Below are 14,959 nucleotides of genomic sequence, written 5' to 3' on the forward strand. Positions count from 1 at the left end.
ATGTACGATTGGTTATCTTTGCAAGTCTCTTCGAATTATCCTTTTGGTTTGGCCTACTAGATTGGTTGTTCTTGCCATGGGAGAAGTGCTTAGCTTTGGGTTCGATCTTGCGGTGTCCTTTCCCAGTGACAGAAGGGGCAGCAAGGCACGTATTGTATCGTTTCCATCGAGGATAACAAGATGGGTTTTTTATCATATTGCATGAAACTATCCCTCTACATCATGTCATCTTGCTTAAGGCATTACTCTGTTTTTAACTTAATACTCTAGATGCATGCTGGATAGCGGTCGATGAGTGGAGTAATAGTAGTAGATGCAGAATCGTTTCGGTCTACTTGTCTCGGACATGATGCCTATATACATGATCATACCTAGATATTCTCATAACTATGCTCAATTCTGTCAATTGCTCAACAGTAATTTGTTCACCCACCGTAGAATAATTATGCTCTTGAGAGAAGCCACTAGTGAAACCTATGCCCCCCCGGGTCTCTTTCTCATCATATCAATCTCCATCACTTTATTATTGCTTTGCTTTTACTTTGCTTTTACTTTATTTACTTTGCATCTCCATACCAAAAATACCAAAAAATATTATTTATCATCTCTATCAGATCTCACTTTCGTAAATGACCGTGAAGGGATTGACAACCCCTAAGAGCGTTGGTTGCATTGAGCTATTGTTTTTGTGTAGGTACGAGGGACTCGAGCGTAGCCTCCTACTGGATTGATACCTTGGTTCTCAAAAACTGAGGGAAATACTTACGCTACTTTGCTGCATCATCCCTTCCTCTTTGGGGAAATCCAACGCAGTGCTCAAGAGGTAGCAAGAAGAATTTCTGGCGCCGTTGCCGGGGAGTCTGCGCAAAAGTCAACATACCAAGTACCCATCACAATCCCTATCTCCCGCATTACATTATTTGACATTTGCCTCTCGCTTGCCTCTCCCCCACTTCACCCTTGCCGTTTTATTCGCCCTCTCTCTCTCTATCCTCCCTCTCTATTTGCCTCTTTTGCCCGTTTACTCTTTATTTGCTCGTGTGTTGGATTGCTTGTTTGTCGCGATGGATCTACCTAGATTTGGTGATCTTCACCTAAAAAGGTTAGAGGAGATCGAAAACAACATCAGGAAGTTTATGGTTTTGCAATTTGAGCATAATAAATTCTTTAGAAATGAGCTTAAGGAACAAAAAAGTTTCATGAATTATATGAATAAAGAGCTCGATGATATGTCTAAAGAATTTGATGGTATAAGATCCCAAATTGCCCATCTTGAAAAATTAACTGCTGAAATTTCGGATATGCAAGCTACCTTAGTCAATAAGATGGCCGCTAAACCGGATTCCTATGAAAATAATGATGAAGATCTAAAAGTTATTGATGTGTCCCCTATTAAATCTTTGTTTTGCAATATGAATCTTGATAATGATGGGACTGAATATGATCCACCTTTACCTAGAAGGCGTTCTAAGAATTCGGAATTTGTTGATCTTGATGCTAAATTTGATAAAAGTGGGATTGAAGAAATTAAAACCCTAGATGTTGCTAAACCCACTATTATGGATTTCAAGGAATTTAACTATGAAAATTGCTCTTTGATTGATTGTATTTCCTTGTTGCAATCCGTGCTAAAATCTCCTCGCGCTTATAGTCAAAATAAAGCGTTTACTAAACATATCGTTCATGCCTTGATGCAATCTTATGAATAAAAACATGAATTGGAAGTTTCTATCCCTAGAAAACTTTATGATGAGTAGGAACCAACTATTAAAATTAAAATTAAAAATTATGAGTTTTATGCTTTGTGTGATTTGGGTGCTAGTGTCTCTACTATTCCCAAAACTTTGTGTGATTTACTAGATTTCCGTGATTTTGATGATTGCTCTCTAAACTTGCATCTTGCGGATTCCACTATTAAGAAACCTATGGGAAGAATTAATGATGTTCTTATTGTTGCTAATAGGAATTATGTGCCCGTAGATATTATCGTTCTTGATATAGATTGCAATCCTTCTTGCCCTATTATTCTCGGTAGACCTTTCCTTAGAACAGTTGGTGCAATTATTGATATGAAGGAAGGGAATATTAGATTTCAATTTACATTAAAGAAGGGCATGAAACACTTCCCTAGAAAGAAAATAAAATTACCATATGAATCTATCATGAGAGCCACTTATGGATTGCCTACCAAAGATGGCAATACCTAGATCTATTCTTGCTTGTTATGCCTAGCTAGGGGCGTTAAAGGATAGCGCTTGTTGGGAGGCAACGCAATTTTATTTTTATTCCTTGTTTTTGCTCCTGTTTAGTAATAAATAAATTATCTAGCCTCTGTTTTTGTTGTGTTTTTTGTGTTTAATTAGTGTTTGTGCCAAGTAGAACCGTTCGGAAGACTTGGGGAAAGTCTTGTTGAACTTGCTGTAAAAAATAGAAACTTTAGCGCTCACGAGAACTGCTGTCATTTTTATTTGGAAAGTGCTATTTAGTTAATTCGTTTTGCGGATTATTAATAGATAAATTACTCATGTCCAGCAATTTATTTTAGAATTTTTGGGGTTCCATATCTTGCGCTAGCTACAGATTACTACAGACTGTTCTGTTTTTGACAAATTCTGTTTTTCGTGTGTTGTTTGCTTATTTTGATGAATCTATGGCTAGTAAAATAGTTTATAATCCATAGAGAAGTTGGAATACAGTAGGTTTAACACCCATATAAATAAATAATGATTTCATTACAGTAACTTGAAGTGGTCTTTTGTTTCCTTTCGCTAACGGAGCTCACGAGTTTTCTACTTTAAGTTTTGTGTTGTGAAGTTTTCAAGTTTTGGGTAAAGATTTGATGGATTATGGAACAAGGAGTGGCAAGAGCCTAAGCTGGGATGCCCATGGCACCCCCAAGATAATCTAAGGACACCTAAAAGCCAAAGCTTGGGGCTGCCCCGGAAGGCATCCCCTCTTTCGTCTACTTCTATCGGTAACTTTACTTGGAGCTATATTTTTATTCACCACATGATATGTGTTTTGCTTGGAGCGTCTTTTATGATTTGAGTATTTGCTTATTATTTTACCACAATCATCCTTGCTGTACACACCTTTTGAGAGAGCCATACATGATTTAGAATTTGATAGAATACTCTATGTACTTCACTTATATCTTTTGAGTTATATAATATTGCTCTAGTGCTTCACCTATATCTTTTAGAGCACGGTGGTGGATTTGTTTTATAGAAACTATTGATCTCTCATGCTTCACTTAGATTATTTTGAGAGTCTTAATAGCATGGTAATTTGCTTAAAATCCTAATATGCTTGGTATGCAAGATTAATGATAAAACTTTCGTATGAGTGTGTTGAATACTAAGAAGAAATTGATGCTTGATAATTGTTTTGAGATATGAGGATGGTGATATTAGAGTCATGCTAGTTGAGTAGTTGTGAATTTGAGAAATGCTTGTGTTAAAGTTTGTGATTCCTGTAGCATGTACGTATGGTGAACCGTTATGTGATGAACTCGGAGCATGATTTATTTATTGATTGTCATCCTTATGAGTGGCGGTCGGGGACGAGCGATGGTCTTTTCCTACCAATCTATCCCCCTAGGAGCATGCGCGTAATACTTTGCTTTGATAACTTCTAGATTTTTGCAATAAGTATATGAGTTCTTTATGACTAATGTTGAGTCCATGGATTATACGCACTTTCCTTCCTTCCGCCATTGCTAGCCTCTCTAATACCGCACACTTTTCGCCGGTATCATAGACCCACCAAATACCTTCCTCAAAACAGCCACCATACCTACCTATCATGGTATTTCCATAGCCATTCCGAGATATATTGCCATGCAACTTTCCACCATTCCTTTCATTATGACACGCTCCATCATTGTCATATTACTAGCATGATCATGTAGTTGACATCATATTTGTGGCAAAGCCACCGTTCATAATTCTTTCATACATGTCACTCTTGATTCATTGCATATCCTGGTACACCACCGGAGGCATTCATATAGACTCATATTTTGTTCTAAGAATCGAGTTGTAATTCATGAGTTGTAGGTAAATAAAAGTGTAATGATCATCATTATTAGAGCATTGTCCCAGTGAGGAAAGGATGATGGAGACTATGCTTCCCCCACAAGTCGGGATGAGACTCTGGACGAAAATAAAATAAAAAAAGAGTCCATAAAAAAGAGAAAGTTCCAAATAAAAAAATATGAGAGAAAAAGAGAGAAGGGACAATGTTACTATCCTTTTACCACACTTGTGCTTCAAAGTAGCACCATGATCTTCATGATAGAGAGTCTCTCATTATGTCACTTTCATATACTAGTGGGAATTTTTCATTATAGAACTTGGCTTGTATATTCCAATGATGGGCTTCCTCAAAATGCCCTAGGTCTTCGTGAGCAAGCGAGTTGGGTGCACACCCACTTAGTTTCTTTTGAGCTTTCATATATACTTATAGCTCTAGTGCATCCGTTGCATGGCAATCCCTACTCACTCACATTGATATCTATTGATGGGCATCTCCATAGCCCATTGATATGCCTAGTTGATGTGATATTATCTTCTCCCTTTTTGTCTTCTCCACAACCATCATTCTATTCCACCTATAGTGCTATATCCATGGCTCACGCTCATGTATTGCGTGAAGATCGAAAAAGTTTTGAAAATGTCAAAAGTATGAAACAATTGCTTGGCTTGTCATCGGGGTTGTGCATGATTTAAATACTTTGTGTGGTGAAGATAGAGCATTGCCAGACTATATGATTTTGTAGGGATAACTTTCTTTGGCCATGATATTTTGAGAAGACATAATTGCTTTGTTAGTATGCTTGAAGTATTATTATTTTTATATCAATATGAAGTTTTGTCTTGAATATTTCGAATCTTAATATTCATACCACAATTAAGAGGATTTACATTGATATTATGCCAAGTAGCACTCCGCATCAAAAATTCTGTCTTTATCATTTACCTACTCAAGGACGAGTAGGAATTGAGCTTGGGGATGCTTGATACGTCTCCAACGTATCTATAATTTTTGATTGCTCCATGCTATATTATCTACTATTTTAGACATTAGTGGGCTTTATTGTCCACTTTTATATTATTTTTGGGACTAACCTATTAACCAGAGGACCAGCCCAGAATTGCTGTTTTTTTGGCTGTTTTAGGGTTTCGAAGAACAGGAATATCAAACGGAGTCCAAACGGAATGAAACCTTCGGAAACGTGATTTTCTCATCAGATAAGATCCAGGAGACTTGGACCCTCCGTCAAGAAAGCCACGAGGTGGTCACGAGGGTAGGGGGCGCCCCCCTAGGGCGCGCCCCCTGCCTCGTGGGCCCCTCGAAGCTCCACCGACGTACTTCTTCCTCCTATATATATCCACGTACCCCCAAACGATCGGGGACGGAGCCAAAAACCTAATTCCACCGCCGCAGCTTTCTGTATCCACGAGATCCCATCTTGGGGCCTGTTCCGGAGCTCCGCCGGAGGAGGCATCGATCACGGAGGGCTTCTACATCATCATCCAAGCCCCTCCGATGAAGTGTGAGTAGTTTATTTCAGACCTACGGGTCCATAGCTAGTAGCTAGATGGCTTGTTCTCTCTTTTTGGATCTCAATACAATGTTCTCCCCCTCTCTCGTGGAGATCTATTTGATGTAATCTTCTTTTTGCGGTGTGTTTGTTGAGACCGATGAATTGTGGGTTTATGATCAAGTCTATCTATGAATAATATTTGAATCTTCTCTGAATTCTTTTATGTATGATTGGTTATCTTTGCAAGTCTCTTTGAATTATCAGTTTGGTTTGGCCTACTAGATTGGTTGTTCTTGCCATGGGAGAAGTGCTTAGCTTTGGGTTCGATCTTGCGGTGTCCTTTCCCAGTGACAGAAGGGGCAGCAAGGCACGTATTGTATCGTTGCCATCGAGGATAACAAGATGGGATTTTTATCATATTGCATGAAACTGTCCCTCTAGATCATGTCATCTTACTTACGGCGTTACTCTGTTTGTAACTTAATACTCTAGATGCATGCTGGATAGCGGTCGGTGAGTGGAGTAATAGTAGTAGATGCAGAATCGTTTCGGTCTACTTGTCTCGGATGTGATGCCTATATACATGATCATACCTAGATATTCTCATAACTATGCTAAATTCTGTCAATTTCTCAACAGTAATTTGTTCACCCACCATAGAATACTTATGCTCTTGATAGAAGCCACTAGTGAAACCTATGGCCCCTAGGTCTCTTTCTCATCATATCAATCTCCATCACTTTATTATTGCTTTGCTTTTACTTTGCTTTTACTTTATTTACTTTGCATCTCTGTACCAAAAATACCAAAAAAATATTATTTATCATCTCTATCAGATCTCACTTTCGTAAGTGACCGTGAAGGGATTGACAACCCCTAAGCACGTTGGTTGCGTTGAGCTATTGTTTTTGTGTAGGTACGAGGGACTCGAGCGTAGCCTCGTACTGGATTGATACCTTGGTTCTCAAAAACTGAGGGAAATACTTACACTACTTTGCTGCATCATTCCTTCCTCTTCGGGGAAATCCAACGCAGTGCTCAAGAGTTAGCATCCAACACAGCTTGGTCGATGGTTTACATCACAGGGAGATCCGTCTCCCTCATGTGAGTCTCCACTTGATGCACACCGAACTCTATTGGGGAGCCGCTAGATATACTCTCCGTATGTGTTGTTGTGGGTGTGCTTGTTGTGTTGTGGGGCGCGATCGAAAGGTTAAAGAGACTAAGGGTGTGTTTGGTTCCCTGGGTGCATCCAGCCTGCGTCGCATGAAGGAGCTTGGTTGGGGCTGGCCTGGTTGAGCTGATGCAAGTAGGAGTTGAGATGTGTGTTTGGTGTACTTGCATGATATGGGCCATGTTTACCCCAGATGTTGTTTGGTAGCTGCATGAGATCAAACAATATGATAGATGTGGAATTTGATTCTAGATGCTTGTACATGTATGTAAAATAATTAGAAGATTGTTTTGGCGATATGCACTCCAGTTCAGATATCTTTGCCGATTGAAGTAAAAGAACATGATAAAACACAGATAAGAAATCATAATATTCTGAATCTTTAAATTTCGTATGAACATCCTTTCAATCAAAGAGGCAGCTAAATAGGGGAACAAATGAAAATCCATGTACTTCTATGTGTATTCCATTGTCAGCATTCATGAGATCCTATATTTAACATACATAAACGGAATAGATAGCCCCCCGAAGACACTTCTTTTACTGTCCATCTATTCTAGCTAGATGATCTCTTGATCCTAACAACACGAATACAAAACAAAACTAGCTTCTCTCTCGCTTGTTCTTCTTCCTCTGGCTAGATGATCTCTTGTTCTTCTTCCTCCTGATCAAATCAAAATAAAAAGATATGCACAAATTATTGGTGGAGTTAACAGAACAAATATGCAGAATCATCTCTAATCCATAGGCAGTCCTCACAGCCAGATTAGGCCTGTACAAGGCCAGCGGCCAAACCAAGCATGACATCGAGTTGCTCAAGCACATGGTCCACATGATCTACAATGGCCAAGCCTTCCTTGCCGGTAAGGGCACAACACACAGATCCCTTGCTTGCTCACATGCATGGATCGAGCAAGCAACAGCTCTCACAACCAGATTGTGCAAGCGGCTGCGAGCACCCGGCCGGTGCGCGCGCGCACGTGTACGCACCGCCGGAGTCCCATGCTTGCTCTCACAGTCAGATCGGGCGGTCGGCGGTGAGCGATGGCGTGCAGGTCGCTAAATGCTGGGGACGGAAGGGAGGGGTCAGAGCTTGGGACTGGAGGAGGGGGGAGGAGAGTTGTACCTTGCCACCGGCGAGGACATGCGGCAGTGAAGGGAGATGCGGCGGCAGGAAAGCGAGATCCAAATGCGTCACACCAGAGGATAGAGCGGCAGCGAGAGCGCGGGGGGGGGGGGGATACGACGACTTTGCGTTAGGCGGGTGCAGGCACAGGCATGGCTTGCAGAAACAGTCGATCCCTGCTTTTCCGCTCGGCCTGGCTGAGAGCCCGATTTTGCATCAGTCAGGTCTGGCCCAATGAGACGTGCAGCCTACCAAACATGGAGAAACTTGCATGGCGGGTGTGACACGCAGATTCAAGCCAAGGAACCAAACATGCCCTAAGGTTATAATGGCCGCATGAATTAACTGGGAAGCCGGACGACCTAGAATATCGGCACACTCGGATGGTAGTTTTTGCAACGCGTAACTCCATCGTGTCGCACGCAACTGCACCGTGGCGACGCGCGCGGCACAACAACATGTTTTATCTCCTAATTAAAAAATCCAATTAAAAATCTGTTTTCACCACTAAATCCATCTCGACGAGATCTTCAAAACTAGACCCATGTTGATATATTTCGATGAATTTTTTCCCCAAAAGTTGCCATGACGTTTGCACTGTAGTTGCCATAATGCTTAAACTAAAGTTGCCATGTGGCAATTTTAGTATTTTGATGATGGCAATTCCAGTACTTTGACCATGAAAAGTTTTTTTTGTGTGAACCATGGTAATTTGAAGTGCATGTATCATGGCAACTTTAGTTTATGGTTCATGGCAAGTCTAGTTTCTTAATTCCCTATTTTATAATATGTCAAAATTTACTTTTAAATGTAGAAGAAAAAAGCTAAAATATATCATGGCAACTTCATTGTAAACACCATGGCAATTCATGTGCAATAGACATGGCAACTTTTAACCCAAAAAAAGTCATCGAAACATATTGATATAAGATCAAGTTTCGAAGATCTCGTCACAAGGGATTTAATGGTGAAAACGGATCTTCAATCAGATTTTTCATTTAAGAGATAAAACATTTTAAAAACTGGAAATCCAAAAAGATTTCCAATGCATGCATGCATACGGTGACATGGCGCGGTCCGCGTGTTGTAGGGCGTGTGGCGGGTTTCGCTCCCATCACACGTGTGGGCGTTAGCGTTGTCCTTAAGAATATAGCAAGGGTTTTTTTTAATATTTCTTGGTGGAAGAGCTAGGCATCACATGCACATTCATCCCGTCCCTTCGGGCATGATCTAATGGTTTATCACCTGAGTGTGAAAAAAGGTCCTGTGTCGACTTGTGTATCATCCTTCACTTATCAGTTATATATTATGTCCAGACATAAATCATGTGGTCACCTTCAATAGTTGAACTGTTGTATTCTCCTCAATAACCTCAACTCTGCCAAAGGAGCGAACACAATACTTATATACTCAGGTTGTGTTTGGTTGAGCTATAGATTCTTGAAAGCCGTTGTGAAAAAGCAGTTGTGGAGAAGCAGTTGTGAAAAGAAGTTGTGGAGAAGCTGGAGGCTGTTTGGTTAAAATGACTGTGAAACTGTAGATTTGGCGGAGAGGCCTGAGTGAATATGCTTATATGAAAATTGACCATAATGCAGTGATCCTACTACGAATATTGTTCATGCTATCAATATATATGATCCAACAAGCAATTACATGGCAATCTGCCACAAGAAACCATTCAATGTACATCAAAATGCAACAAGTATTCATTTATAAACTAGTCATTATACAGCAACATACGACAATATGCAGTCTAGTTTACATCAATATACAACAATTTGACAAGCAATATGTACAATATATCAAAAACCATCCACGGTTCATCAATTCACATGAATTGGGTCACTACCAACAAAGAAAAAAATCATCCACGGTTCAACAATTTGACAAGCAATATGCAGTCCATTTTACATCAATTCACATGAATTGGAGGCGGCGCCGGCGGCGGAGCGCGCGTCGGTGGAGGGGCAGCGACCCTTGCTAGTCCGATGGTCCATGCATGTACTTGAGGAAGGAGGAGGTCCAGTGGGCAGTAGAGGTGAAAGGAGGTAGCAGCGGGGCGGCGGACGCGGTAGGCGGTGCCAGCGGCTGGCCGTGCGGCGGTGGAGGAACAGTGCTGACAGCGGCGCTGGATAGGAACCCTAGCTGTCGCTCGAGTCGAGGGGATCGAGCAGTTTTTTTTCTTTTGCGAGGACGAGGCCTCCTCTTGTGGAGGTACATCCCTGGGTGGGGATAGAACGAATCATTTTTTGAATTGCTAGTGGCAAAGGTGGGTAAATACCACGCAACATCAAGGGGACAGCTAAAAATGCATTGCTGAAGTTGGGGGCTCTCCTACTTTGAAATTTACACTACGCGGAAGCTTAGTTTTTGCAACTTCTGCTTCTCATTTTCTCCCTTTGGTTAGCTTATGGCTTTGCAAAGCCAGTTGGTTGCAAAAGTCCAACCAATCAATTTTCCTTAACCAACCACCCAGGCTCAAGTCGATTGTTGAAAGCTATGTCCATGATGCAATTCATCTAGTGGATGACACCATAAATTTCAGAACGAAACAAGCATGCAATTGTTGAATGACTAAAGCTGCAACTTTGCCGAACTCCAGAGAAATAGTATACAACATAAATATCATAGAGACTGAACAGATGCCAGAGCTGCAAGCCTGCAACTAAACCAAACCACACAATAGACAACAGCCAAACACTGTCTAAATATAAACCATAATTATTGATAGCACGGATCCGGACAGCATGATCAGGAGCTAACTAAGAAAAAAGTATAAACTTGACGCCAAGCTACCACATGTTGGTTGCAGTTACACGACAGTCAATTTTGCATCAACTGTAGCAGATAATTGCAACGCTACACACCTTGTCCTCGTCTTTGTGAGAGTGAAGCCTCATTCTGCTTCCCTGTGCCATGAGAAAAAAGGAAACCATCATAATCCAAGTACAGCGTGTTCAAGAGATAAGAAATAGTAACCGTGCTGCCAAGGTCAGTAGTCCAAAGACACAAGTATTACTCTTAATATTACACCCATAGCTTACACTCAAACAATTTGTTTTGAAGGAGCACCAGGGAAAAAGATACAGCAAAAGGCATGCGGCAAGATAGCAGGTTGTCGGAGAATATGGCGCCAACATGGGCGGCAGAGTCAGAGTAGGACGAGCGGGGCAGAGTCAATTGCTGTACGAAGCTGCAGCATGTACAATTGTATAGATACATGAGGGAAAGGCTAGTAGTATCAGAATTGGAGTTGTAGTAGAGTTCAGATTACTAGCAATCTAGTACTATTATATATATATAAGGTGGGTCTATTATGATAACACCCCTTAAGAGTCTTATTCTAATAACACCAAGATTATTCTGATAACACTTCATTCCATGAACTGGACCGCACATTCACTACAGAAAAACTCACCCACCCATCCCACTTATCCATTCGTCAGATCCCACCACATCCCGCGACCTCCTCTCTCTCTCCCCAAGCAACTCCCCCTCTGTCGCCCCGCCTTGCGCCACCGGTAGCCCGAAGCGCCGCGCCGCTGGCCGCCCGTACCACGACTTGCGGCTCGGGGACTCCTCTTCCTACCTCCCCTAGCGGCTCCACCACCTACCTTCTTCCACCGCCGCCGACAGCGCCTCCATGACTCCTCTGCCCCCGGCCACCGCGCCTCCTCTAACCCCGGCCGGCGCTCCACCCACCGCACCCAAGCCCATCGGCCACCGCGTGCGCCTCCTCTCATGCCCGCCCACAACGCCTCCCATTCCCGAACGCATCACCCCACCATCCCCGCACTCCACCTCCGCCGTGACCTCATGGTGCGAGCCGCCGCCCTGGAGTGCCCGATCTCCGCCGCACCGTGGTCCCCAGGCCCCCGCCGGCCACCCAGAGCCCACCTTCTTCTTTGAAGCCCCCCCCCCCCCCCCCCCCCCCCCCCCCCGCCCCCAGCGCACCCTCACCATCTTCCTCGTCGGGCTCCCACGCCCCGTGCGCCGGCCACCGTCGACTCCCTGACGACGAAGAAACGGCGGGCGAAGCTGCAGTCCGGCTCCACAAGGCATGCAGCGCGGAAGGGGTGCTCCCTGCCTTCCCACTGGCGGTGCGGTTCGGTCCACCCCTGATGAGCAACACCCACCTCCACATCACCGCGCCGCCATGGAGAGTGGTGATCACGGATGGTGCTCGCATATCCTGCAGGTTCTCGTCCTCTCTTGGCTGTCGCGGCGCACGAGTGCAACCAGGCCAACGGCGGCGACCTTCTGCCTTCCTCCTCCTCTTGCTCGAGCCCAATTGGGTCAACGGCAGTGCAGCCGGATCCAGCGAGCAGTGCACATCACACCCTCCTGTGGTTTGTTCACGACCACCATGGCCCTCCCCTCCCCTGCACAGGCCATGGCTCGCTGCGATGTGCCACCGTGCTGGGCGTGCCATGCGGTTCAGCAGTACCTGAATCCCCTCGGGTGCTCTAAATTCCTGCAGCTGATTCATCGCGGTGGTAACACGACCAGAACAAGAAGCGCTGGGAGAGGTCAGGCAGCTGATCTTCCTCAATCCCCAACAAAAAAATCGACGAGGTGCTTCATAGTTTCCGTGCGGTTTGCTTGCGCGCTCTGTGCGGTAACCCAGCATCCTGTAGTTAGTTCAGGAATCTGCAGTGCGTGGGTGCCACCGGATGGGGGGACGAGGTGCTATCCATGGCACACTGGAGTTTTTTTGTGTGTTCGTCGCAGAAAACTTTTTTTTACTTTTATTGGGGGAGAATCAAAGTGCAGTGTGGTTCACTATTTGCTGCCCTTGTGGTTTGTTGTACTTTTTATTGGAGGAGAAAACTAGGAACACAAAATAAAAAAAGTGCACTGCACACACTCTGAAGAAAATACATGATGCAGTTTGGTTGTGCTATTACTGTTTATTGTAGGAGAAGCTTTGGACAGAAAAAATGAGAAAAAAGTGCATGAATATCATAGAGACTGAACAGATGCCAGAGCTGCAAGCCTGCAACTAAACCAAACCACACAATAGACAACAGCCAAACACTGTCTAAATATAAACCATAATTATTGATAGCATGGATCCGGACAGCATGATCTGGAGCTAACTGAGAAAAAAGTATAAACTTGACGCCAAGCTACCACATGTTGGTTGCAGTTACACGATAGTCAATTTTGCATCAACTGTAGCAGATAATTGCAACGCTACACATGTTGTCCTCGTCTTTGTGAGATTGAAGCCTCATTCTGCTTCCCTGTGCCATGAGAAAAAAGGAAACCATCATAATCCAAGTACAGCGTGTTCAAGAGATAAGAAATAGTAACCGTGCTGCCAAGGTCAGTAGTCCAAAGACACAAGTATTACTCTTAGTATTAGACCCATAGCTTACACTCAAACAATTTGTTTTGAAGGAGCACCAGGGTAAAAGATACAGCAAAAGGCATGCGGCAAGATAGCAGGTTGTCGAAGAATATGGCGCCAACATGGGCGGCAGAGTCAGAGTAGGACGAGTGGGGCAGAGTCAATTGTTGTACGAAGCTGCAGCATGTACAGTTGTATAGATACATGAGGGAAAGGCTAGTAGTATCAGAATTGGAGTTGTAGTTGAGTTCAGATTGCTAGCAATCTAGTACTATTATATATATATAGGGTGGGTCTATTATGATAACACCCCTTAAGAGTCTTATTATAATAACACCAAGCTTATTCTGATAACACTCCATTCCATGAACTGGACCGCACATCCACTACAGAAAAACTCACACTCACCCACCCATCCCACTTATCCATTCGTCAGATCCCACCGCATCCCGCAACCTCCTCTCACTCTCCCCAAGCAACTCCCCCTCCGTCGCCCCGCCTTGCGCCGCCGGCAGCCCGAAGCGCCGCGCCGCTGGCCGCCCGTACCTTGACTTGCGGCGCGGGGACTCCTCCTCCTACCTCCCCTAGAGGCTCCACCACCTACCTCCTTCCACCGCCGCCGACAGCGCCTCCATGACTCCTCTGCCCCGGCCACCGCGCCTCCTCTAACCCCGGCCGGTGCTCCACCCACCGCACCCAAGCCCATCGGCCACCACGCGCGCCTCCTCTCATGCCCGCCCACAGCGCCTCCCGTTCCCGAACGCATCACACCACCATCCCGCACTCCACCTCCGCCGCGACCTCATGGTGCGAGCCGCCGCCCTGGAGCGCCCGATCTCCGCCGCACCGTGGTCCCCAGGCCCCCGCCGGCCACCCAGAGCCCACCTTCTTCTTTGAAGCCCCCCCCCTCCGCGCACCCTCACCATCTTCCTCGTCAGGCTCCCACGCCCCGTGCGCCGGCCACCGTCGACTCCCTGACGACGAAGAAACGGCCGGCGAAGCTGCAGTCCAGCTCCATGAGGCATGCAGTGCGGTTCGGTCCACCCCCGATGAGCAACACCCACCTCCACATCACCGCGCCACCATGGAGAGTGGTGGTCATGGATGGTGCTCGCATATCCTGCAGGTTCTCGTCCTCTCTTGGCTATCGCGGCGCACGAGTGCAACCGATCCAACAGCGGCGACCTTCTGCCTTCCTCCCCTTCTTGCTCGAGCCCAATTGGGTCAACGACAGTGCAGCCGGATCCAGCGAGCAGTGCACATCACGCCCTCCTATGGTTTGTTCACGACCACCATGGCCCTCCCCTCCCTGCACTGCCTTCCCTCCCCTGCACAGGCCATGGCTCGCTGCGATGTGCCACCGTGCTGGGCGTGCCATGCGGTTCAGCAGTACCTGAATCCCCTCGGGTGCTCTGAATTCATGCGGGTGATTCATCGCGGCAGTAACACGACCAAAACAAGAAGCGCGGGGAGAGGTCAGGCAGCTGATCTTCTTCATTCCCCAACAAAAAAATCGGCGAGGTGCTTCATAGTTTCTGTGCGGTTTTCTTGTGCGCTTTGTGCGGTAAGCTAGCATCCTGTAGTTAGTTCAGGAATCTGCAGTGCGTGGGTGCCACCGGATGGGGGGACGTGGTGCTATCCATGGCACGCTGGAGTTTTTTTGTGTGTTCGTTGCAGAAAACCTTTTTTACTTTTATTGGGGGAGAATCAAAGTGCAGTGTGGTTCACTATTTGCTGCCCTTGTGGTTCGTTGTACTT

At 45.0% G+C, this 14,959-nt stretch overlaps 1 long non-coding RNA gene across 1 annotated transcript; it reads left to right on the plus strand.

Annotated features, from left to right (window-relative positions):
* The first annotated feature begins 11,240 nt into the window (after positions 1–11,240).
* LOC125513482 (uncharacterized) lies at positions 11,241–13,526 on the plus strand. Its single transcript, XR_007285952.2, has 2 exons — positions 11,241–13,176; positions 13,252–13,526. It is a non-coding gene; the product is annotated as an uncharacterized LOC125513482 (long non-coding RNA).
* The last annotated feature ends 1,433 nt before the right edge of the window (positions 13,527–14,959 follow it).

This window comes from Triticum urartu, chromosome 6A (assembly GCF_056163025.1).
Source record: "Triticum urartu cultivar PI428250 chromosome 6A, HENAU_Tu73, whole genome shotgun sequence".
In the NCBI taxonomy this organism is placed as follows: domain Eukaryota; kingdom Viridiplantae; phylum Streptophyta; class Magnoliopsida; order Poales; family Poaceae; genus Triticum; species Triticum urartu.